Source organism: Tachyglossus aculeatus, chromosome 22 (assembly GCF_015852505.1).
Source record: "Tachyglossus aculeatus isolate mTacAcu1 chromosome 22, mTacAcu1.pri, whole genome shotgun sequence".
In the NCBI taxonomy this organism is placed as follows: Eukaryota; Metazoa; Chordata; class Mammalia; order Monotremata; family Tachyglossidae; genus Tachyglossus; species Tachyglossus aculeatus.
Window position 1 is genome coordinate 44,209,835 of NC_052087.1, and position 10,385 is coordinate 44,220,219.

The 10,385-nt window shown below is 43.6% G+C and overlaps 1 non-coding gene across 1 annotated transcript; it reads left to right on the forward strand.

The window, feature by feature from the left end:
• The first annotated feature begins 10,020 nt into the window (after positions 1–10,020).
• Positions 10,021–10,157, forward strand: LOC119944271. The gene has a single exon (XR_005455766.1). It is a non-coding gene; the product is annotated as a small nucleolar RNA SNORA7 (small nucleolar RNA).
• The last annotated feature ends 228 nt before the right edge of the window (positions 10,158–10,385 follow it).

A 10,385-nucleotide genomic window follows, 5' to 3' on the forward strand; every position in this document is an offset into this window, starting at 1 on the left:
TGCAAACCTGGCCTTATGCCTTACGTCCTTAAGTAACTTGGAAATCTGCCTTACGTTCTCTAGCCATAATGGGGTCATGAAGGTCTCAGCATTGATAGAGAAGCAACTTGGCTTAGTGGAATGAGCAGGTGTCTGGGAGTCAGAGGATCTGGGTTTTAATCCTGGCTCTGCCACTTTTCAGCTGTGTCACCTTGGTCACATTACTTAACTTCTCTGTGCCTCAGTTACTTCATCTGTAAAACAGAGATGAAGGTGATGAGCCCCATGAGGGACATGGACTGTTTCAAGCCTGATTATCTTGTATCTATCCAGCACTTAGTACTGTTCCTGAAACATTGTAAGCATTTAACAAATACCATTAAAAAAATTAATCCCCTCTCTTTTGAATTCAACTCCCCTTTCCTGCCATGCTACCTCTGATAAACCTTTCACAGGTAAATTGTATTCTAAGATGCTTGAGGGGGAAGGGCCTATGTCTTTTATTCTTGGTGTATTCAACCAAGTGCTTAGTACAGTGCTCTATATAGAGTAGGTGCACAATAAATACCAATGTTTATTGGCTGGCCTAGCAGAATGACATTCTGAAGTTATTACCTTGAAGAGAGCAAGAGTCCTTTTTTGGTTTGCCCTGAGATATGAATTGGAAAGCAATCAAACAGCAGTATTTACTGTGTTCCTACTGTATGCAGAGCACTGCATCAAATCTTGGGTGTATGCGATAGATTAGAATAATAATAACTGTGGTATTTGTTAAACACTTACTCTGTCCCAAACAATACCATACAATCAAATCAGATGCAGTCCCTGTCCCAAATGGAGCTCATGGTCTAAGGGGGAGGATGAATAGGAAGTGAATCCCCATTTTCCAGTTGAAGAAGATGAGACATAGAGGAATTAAGTTACTTGCCCAAAGTCACCCAGCAGGTAAGTGGCAGAACTGGGTTTAGCAAACCAGGATCCTGATGTTTGCTCTTTCTTCGAGGTCACATTGCTATGATCAAAGTCCTCCAGGAGCTGACGATGTCCAAGGATTGGTTATTCATTCCTGGTTACATCCCCTCCTCACTATCAGCCAGGATATCTTTTTTGCATTTGTCTGTCAAGGTGTTTCTTCCTTCATTTGCCCATTCTGCTTCCAGCCTTGCTGCTTGGCGATGTGTGAACTCCAAAGCTAGAGAGATTTGTCATTTCAAAGAAATTCTTGAGGTGTTGAATGACCCTGAATTTGTCACTGGCTCCCAACCCCCAAAGTGTTCAGTGGCCACTGACTCCTTACCCTAAGGAAGTAAGGAGCAAGACTAAGAGAAGCAGCCTGGCCTAGTGGAAAGGGCACAGTTGTGGAAGTCAGAGAACATGGGTTCTAATCCTGGCTCTGCCACTTGTCTGCTCTGTGACCTTGGGCAAGTTACTTACCTTCTCTGGGCCTCAGTTACCACACCTGTAAAATGGGGATGAAGACTGTGAGCCCCATATGGGACATAGGCCGTGTCCAACCTGATTGTCTTGTAAGCTTTAGCACTTAGTACAGTGCCTGGCACTTAGTAAGTACTTATCAAATACCACTGATAAAAAAGTACCCCCTGATCTCTAGGATGGATGAAAGTCACCATTTGGGAATCAATCAATCAATAGTTTGTACCAAGCACTGGAACAGATACAGTACATTCAGTTCAGACACTGTCCCTGTGCCAGATCTGGCACATAATCCAAGTGGGAGGGAGAACAAGTATGAATCCCCATTTTACAGACCCAGAGAAGTGAGGTGGCTTCCCCTACTTTACACAGCAGGTTAGTAGCAAAGGCGACACTAGAACCCAGGTCCTCTGACTCCTGAATCTGGGCTTCTTCCACTAGTCCATGCCAATTCTCAGGATTGATTTAGAGCCTACTGCACAAACTTTAGAACTACCTCTCCAGCCCTGACCTCTCTCCTTCCCTGAAGTCTTGTATTTCCTTCAGCACATCTCTATTTGGCTATCCTGCCAACACCTCAAATGTAACACGTCCAAAACAGAAAACCTCATCTTCCCACTCAAACACTGTTCTCTCCTGTCTTTCCTATCACTGTAGACAGCACCACTATCCTCTCTGTCTCTCAAGCCCGTAACACTGACATTATTTTAGACTCATCTCTTTCCTTAAATACATACATTGCAATCTGCCTCAAAATTCTGTCAGTTCTACCTTTACTCTGTCACTAAAATCTGCCTTTTCCTTTCCACTTATACTTCTACTAAGCTGGTCCTGGCATTTATCTGCATTGACTACTGCAGCAGGCTCCTCACTGACCTCCCTGACTCAATCGTCTTAATTGAGCACATACTGTGTGCATGGCACTGTACTAAGTGCTTGGGAAACTACAATACAACATAGTTTGCAGACACATTCCCTGCCCACAATGACATTATAGTCTAGGGGATGGATGGACATTAATATAAATAAATAAATTATGGTTATGTACATAACTGCTGTGGGGATGAGGGAGGGGTGAATAAAGGGAGCAAATCCAAGTTCCAAGGACCACACAGAAGGGAGATGGAGAAGAGGAAATGAGGGCTTAGTCAGGGAAGGCTTCTTGGAAGAGATGTGCCTTCAATAAGTCTTTGTAGGTAGGGAGAGTGTCGAATTATCTGTCGAATATGAAGAGGGAGGGTGTTTCAGGCCAGAGGCAGGATGTGGGCGAGAGGTAGGAGATGACATAGATGAGACTGAGGTATAGTGAGGAAGTTGGTATTAGAAGAGCAAAGTGTATGGTCTGGGTTATAGTAAGAAATCAGGGAGGTGAGGTAGGAGGGGGCAAGGTAATTGAGTGTTTTAAAGCTGATGGTAAGCTTTAAAGGAGTTTCTGTTTGATATGGAGGTGGATGGGTGACCACTGGAGAATCTCAAGGAGTGGGGAAACATGGACTGAATGTTTTTATAGAAAAATGATCTGGGCAGCAGAGTAAAGTATGGACTGGAGTAGGGAGAAATAGGAGGCAGGGAGGTCAGCAAGGAGGCTGATGCAGTAATTAAGGCAGCAAAGGATAAGTGCTTGGATTAAAGTGGTCACAGGTTGAGGGGAAAGGTAAAGGCAAATTTTAGCAATGTTGTGCAAGTTGTACCGACAGGATGTAGTGACAGATTGTATACGTAGGTTGAATGAGAGAGATGAATCAAGGATAATGCCAAGGTTACTACTTCTGAGATAGGGAGGATAGTATGTTGTCTACAGTGACAGGAAAGACGGGGAGGATAGGAATTGGGCAGGAAGATAAGGACATATTTAATTTGAGGTGATGGTGAGTCATCCAAAGATGAAGGCAGGAGGAAATTGAAGACTGCAGAGAAGGAGAGAGGTCAGGGCTAAAGTGATAAAATCTGGGAATCATCTATGTAGAGATTGCAGTTGAAGCCATTGGAGTGAATGAGTTCTGAAAGGGATTGGTTGTAGATGAAAAATAGAAAGGGGCTCAGAACTGAGGGAAAATGGTTAGAAGGTTAGAAGGTGGGAGGCAGAGGAAAAGCCCTGGAAAGAGACTGCAAAAGAGCAGAGAGAACAATAGGAAGAGAACCAGGAGAAGACAGTGCCAGTGAAGCCAAGGTTGGGTAATGTTTCCAGGAGAAGGGGGTGGTCCAGAGCATCAGAGACAGGTGAGAGGTAAAGGAATAATAATAATAATAATAATAATAATAATAATAATAATAATAAAAGTGGTATTTGTTAAGATCTTACTATATCCAGATGCTTTACTGAGAGTTGGGGAGGATGCAAGCAAATCAGGTTGCACAGTCCCTGTCCCATATGGGGCTCATAGTCTTAATCCCCATCTTGCAGATGAGGTAACTGAGGCACAGAGAAGTTAATAATAATAAAATGATATTAATAATTATGGTACTTAACAAGTACTTACCCAGTATCAAAGAGAAGATAAATGACAGAGCCGGGATTAGAACCCCCTGACTTCCAGGCCTGTGCTCTTTCCACTAGGCCACTGCTTCTCATCCCTGGTTCTAATCCTGGCTTTACCACCTGTCTCCTGTGTGACCTTGGGCAAGTCACTTAATTTCTCTGCATCTCATTTTCCTCCTCTGTAAAATAGGGATTCACTACCTATTATCCCTCATATTTATTCATTAATTCATTTATTCATTCTTTCACTTATAGAGTGCTTACTGTGTGCAGAGCTCTTTACTAAGCGCTTGGAAAGTACAATTCAGTAATAAAGAGAGACCATCCCTGCCCACAAAGGGGTTCACAGTCTAGGAGGGGGGAGACAGGCATCAAAACAAATAAACAGGCATCAATAGCATCATTATAAATGAATAGACTCGTAGACAGATACACATCATTAATATAATATAGATATGTCCATATATTCATTCATTCATTCAGTCATTCATACTTATTGAGTTCTTACTGTGTGCAAAGCACTGTACTAAGCGCTTGGAAAGTACAATTCAGCAAAAAAGAGAGACAATCCCTGCCCACAAGGGGTTCACAGTCTAGAAAGGGGGAGACAGCCATCAAAACAAGTGAGTAGGCATCAATAGCATCAATATAAATAAATAGAATTATAGATGTATACACATCATTAATTAGAGTGTAAGCCTCATGTAGGATCTTATCTTATATCTACTCAAGTACTTAGTATGGTGCTTGGCATATAATAAGAACTTAAATACAAAGATTATCATTTATTCATTTAATGCAAGGGCTCTGAGAGAGACCAGATCGCTGGCCCTGAGGAGCTCACACTCTAAAGATGGGGCAGGAATAGGGTGGGAATGCAAGGTGACAGAGAGGGGCCAGGAGAAGGAGGAAGAAAGGACAGGTAGAAAGGAGGAAAGGAGGGAGAGCAACAGCTAGAGAAAGAGATGAAAGGCTAAATAAAGCAAAAAATTAATAACAACAGTGTCAAGAGCAGTTCATTCTTAGCTAAAATGGAGCAACCTCAGTCTCATTGGTTAAACTCCGCCTAGTGGAAAGTACATGCTCAATAAATACGATTGAATGAATAAATTCGTGTCACTGGAAGTCTAGAGAATTGGGTAGTAGTCAATTAATCAATCCAGCAGTGTTATTTATTCAGTGTTTACTTTGTGCAGAGCACTGTACTAAGCACTTGGGGAGTACAATATAACAGGGTTAGAAGATATGTTCCCTGCCCAAGGTGAGTTTACAGAATAGAGAGGGAATCCTGCCTCCTTCACATATTTGCTGGGTGATGTTGGGAAAGTTATTAAACTTCTCTGTGACCCAGTTTCCTTATCAGTAAAGTAGGGATAAAGCACCTGTTCATCTTCTTTGTAAGACTATCTTAGTTGGGGATTGTTTTGTGTCTGCCCCAGTGTTTAGCACAGGGATTAGACCAAAACAAGCACTTAGTAAAGTGGGAAGCAGTGTGGCCTATTGGGAAAATCACAGACCCAGAAGTCAAAGGACCTGGGTTCTAATCATAGCTATATCATTTGCTCGCTTGCTGTATGACCTTGGGCAAGTCACTTAATTTCTCTGTGCCTCAGTTTCCTCCACTGCAAAATGAGGATGCAATACTTGATCTCCCTTCTACTTAGATTGTGAGCCCCATTGGGACAGGGACTCTGACCCGATAAACTTGGGTCTATCTCAGTGCTTAGAACAGTGCTTGACACACAACAAGTGCTTAAGAAATACCATAAAAATGTAAAAAAAAAATAAATGTACTGAGGCTCATTTTGTTTGGACTTATGTCTGGAACTTGGCCCTGTCACCCCTAACCTGCCACCCTGTGTTGCCCCTAGAATTAAGTCCATCTTTAATGATAAGAATCTGAGGGGAGTGGGAGTCACCTAAGTCACTCCCCTTGAGTTTTGTACAAAAGAAAATACTAGTTTCAATCAGAATTATTTGATTTCCCAGAGCCTTGGAGGCCTCATGGTTTGTTTTATTTTGTTTTATTTTTCAGTGGTTTCGCTTAACACTTCCTATACCATCCACCTCCATATCATATAAAAACTCCTCATCTTTGGCTTTAAAGCACTCCATCACCTTACACTCTCCTACCTCACCTTGCTTCTCTTCTTCTACATCCCGGCTTACACACGTCGCTCCTCTAGTGCTAACGTTCTCACTGTGCCTTCCTCTCTCCTGTCTCGCCACTGACCCCTAGTCCACGTCCTGCCTCTGGCCTGAAAAGCTCTCCCTCCTCAAATCCGACAGACAATTACTCTTCCCCGCTTCAAAGCCTTATTGAAGGCACAACTCCTCCAAGATGCCGTCCCAGACTAAGCCCCACTTACCTCTTCTCCCACTCCCTTCTGCATCATCCTGACTTGCTCCCTTTGTTCTTTCCTCCTCCCAGTCCCACAGCACTTATGTACTTCTGTTATTTTATTTATTTGTATCGATGTCTGTCTCCCCCCATCTAGACTATAAGTTCATTGTGTGCAATGTCGTTGTTTATTATTGTGTTGTACTTTCCCAAGTGCTTAGTACAGTGATGATGATGATGATGATGAGGATATTTGTTAAGCGTTTACTATGTGCCAAGCACTGCTCCAAGTGCTGTCCATTAGTAGTGCCCAGTAAGCACTCAATAAATGATTGAATAAATGAATACCTATATCATTTCAGCATATTCACACACCCTTCAGACACACAGCATTTACATACACATCCACAATTCCTTTTAATGTCTTTCTCCACCTCTAGACTGTAAACTCCTTTTGGACAGGGAACATGTCTAATAACTCCATTGTATTCTATGCTCCCAAACAAACAAAGGTATTTAACGAGGACATATTCTATGCCACGCACTGTACTAAGTGCTGGGAGAGTACAAAATAACAAGAGTTGGTAGACATATTTCCTACCTACATGGAGAAGCACTTAGTACAGAGCTCTGCACATGGCAAGCACTCAGTAAATTCCATTGATGGTTGGGATCTTTCCCCTCAGCACTTACAGAGTGCTGAATAAATGCTCTAAATAGTAAGGTACTTCCTGTTTAGACAAGAATAAAACTCTCCAAAACTTTCACCGACAATGAATCCAACCAGGTTTCCTGAGGATCAGCACTTGGCTGGGCCTCCCACAGAACGGTCACTCTGGGGCTTAACCAGGCCCATGACCGCTCTGGAGTCACAGGGAATGTTTGTTCAATTTTCTTCCCAGAACTCTGTAGAAAGTTCCAACTTCCCAGGGAACTCACCTCTCCAGTTCACAGACTACTGTGCACTTACAGCTGATTTCCTTTCGAAAGGTTTCCCTGGACATTCCAATCTAGATAATGAGCGAATCATAATACCCGAGCACTCATGACCACAGGCTCGTTGGGACAGAGAAAGTAGTTTTCTCGCTTGTTCATTCTGCCTTGAGCCCCTGAGAAATCAGGTGGACTGAAACTCAGTGCCCAAGGACACCCAGGTTTTTCCCCTAGTTGCCATTAGAGGTGATTAGGAGGTGATCACTAAAAGCTTTGAGGTGAAGAACACTGTCCTTCTAATGTCATAAATCCAGTTTGGCAAGGGATGAACTCAGGGCCACTTGCGATCTGCTGTCTCTCTGCAAGGAAAAGCCATCAGATCCAGAAAACAAGGCAGAGCAGTCTGTCATGCTGTTGAAGCCTGACACCTTACCTTCAAATCTCTCCTAAAAATCCTGTCTCTTCCAGGAAGTCTTCCCTGACTAGACCCTCATTTCCCCATCTATTCCCTCTCCCTTGTATGTTGCCTCCCTCTGTAATTAATTTTAATGTGTAACTTTCCCACTGGAGCATAATCTCCTCAAGGGCAGGGCTTTTGTCAATTGTATCATATTGTACTCTCCCAAGTACCCAGAGAAATTAAGTAGTAGCATGGTCTAAGGGATAGATCAAAGGCCTGAAAGCCAGAAGAACCTGGGTTCTGATCCCCACTCTGTTGCTTGTCTGCTGTGTGACCTTAACCATGTCACTTAACTTCTCTGTGCCTCAGCTATTTCAGCTGGAAAATGGGGATTCACTGTGGTGTTTGTTAAGTGCTTACTATTTGCCAGGCACAGTTTTCTATTGTACTCTCCCAGGCACTTAATACAGTGCTCTGCATGTAGTAAGTGCTCAATAAATACAATTGAATGAGTGAATACTAAGTGCTGGGGTAGATGCAGCAAAATTGGGTTGGACACAGTCCCTGTCCATCATGGGGCTCACAGTCTCAATCCTCATTTTACTGATGAGGTAACTGAGCCACAGAGATGTAAAGTGACTTGCCCAAGGTCATATAGCAGAGAAGTGGCAGAACCAGGTTTAGAACCCATGTCCTTCTGGCTCCCAGGCCTGTGCTCTATCCGTATGCCATGCTGATTAAGATTGTAAGCCCCAAGTGGGACTGGGACTGTGTCCAACCTGATTTTCTTGTATCCACCTCAGTGCTTAGTATAGTGATTGGCAAACAGTAAGTGCTTAACAAATGCCACAGTTATTATTATTATCACATGAGCAGACCCTCTTTCCTCTTGGCCTCAGAGCTGTCTCAGCCTACATTCTTGAAGAAGATTGTTTTTGTGAGCTCTCTTGATGAGCAAGGTTTTTCAGGAGAAACAACTGTTTTCTCACCTGCTTGCCTAAAAATAACTTTGCAGCTGTTTCAGTGGCCTTGTCACTCTTAGTGTTTTTATGTTACAACTGAAAATTAACCCAGCTACAAGGCAAACGTTTGCATACGTGTATGTGTGTATATGTGTATGTGTGTGTGTGAGAGAGAGAGTGAGAGAATGAGAGAAGAGTGAGAGAGAGAGAGAGAGAAATAATATGTCTCTAGTGGGGCTAGGCCCAAGGAGAAACTTCTCCTAGCTACTGCTAACCAGGGTCTGTGAGGAATCTCTAAATAACAGAAATTCATCAGCAGAGAAGAAACGAAGCGGCAACTGTGATGGAGTAGGAAGTGTGGTGATGGGGAAGATGGGGAGGAAGGAATGAACCCAAGAAATTATAGAAATTGTGAGTGAGTGTCCTTTACAACCTCTAGGAGAGATCAATCAATCAATCATTTATTGAGTGCTTACTGTGTGCAGAGCACTGTACTAAGCGTTTGGGAAGTACAAGTTGGCAACATATAGAGACAGTCCCTACCCAACAGTGGGCTCACAGTCTAGAAGGGGGAGACAGAGAACAAAAGCAAACATACTAACAAAATAAAATAAATAGAATAGATAGGTACAAGTAAAATAAATAAATAAATAAATAGAGTAATAAATATGTACAAGCATATATACATATATACAGGTGCTGTGGGGAAGGGAAGGAGGTAAGATGGGGGGATGGAGAGGGGGACGAGGGGGAGAGGAAGGAAGGGGCTCAGTCTGGGAAGGCCTCCTGGAGGAGATGAGCCCTCAGTAGGGCCTTGAAGGGAGGAAGAGAGCTAGCTTGGTGGATGGGCAGAGGGAGGGCATTCCAGGCCCGGGGGATGACGTGGGCCGGGGGTCGATGGCGGGACAGGCGAGAACGAGGCACGGTGAGGAGATTAGCGGCAGAGGAGTGGAGGGTGCGGGCTGGGCTGTAGAAGGAGAGAAGGGAGGTGAGGTAGGAGGGGGTGAGTTGATGGAGAGCCTTGAAGCCGAGGGTGAGGAGTTTCTGCCTGATGCACAGATTGATTGGTAGCCACTGGAGATTTTTGAGGAGGGGAATAACATGCCCAGAGCATTTCTGGACAAAGACAATCCGGGCAGCGGCGTATGGATTGAAGTGGGGAGAGACACGAGGATGGGAGATCAGAGAGAAGGCTGATGCAGTAGTCCAGACGGGATAGGATGAGAGCTTGAATGAGCAAGAGCTTGAACGAGAGATGCTTGAGCCGAGCCTGGGTATCTCTCAAATATGGAGGATACCAATATAAAAGCTCTGCTGCTGCTACTACTACAACTGCTATAACTACCATTACTATCATTATTACTATTAATACAACTACTATGACTACAACTATCACTGCTACTATCACTGCTATTTCAATTACTACCTCTACTACTACTAGTATTACCACTACTACTACTATTACTACTTTTAATACAACTACTATGATTACCACCTCTTAGTGTTGCACCTGGAGAGTTTCTAGTACTCTACCAGTCTCGACTATGAGAGGGAGAGTCAAGCAGAGGCCTACACATTCATTCCTAGCTTGGCCAGTGGCTAGCAAGTGGAAGCCAATCTGCTACAAGGCCAAACTTCCCTGTGCCGGGCAGCAGCAACATGGGAGAGAGTCAAAGACAGAGAGACTCAAGATTACTGTGAGGAAGGAGGCAAAAGTAAACCACTTCCATATTTTTGCCAAGAAAACTCCATAGATATATTATCAGAATGATTGCAGTTGGAAGTGGGGCATTCTGGGAGAGATGTGTCCATGGCATCGCTATGGGTTGGGGATGACTTGACAGAGTAAAACAGGAC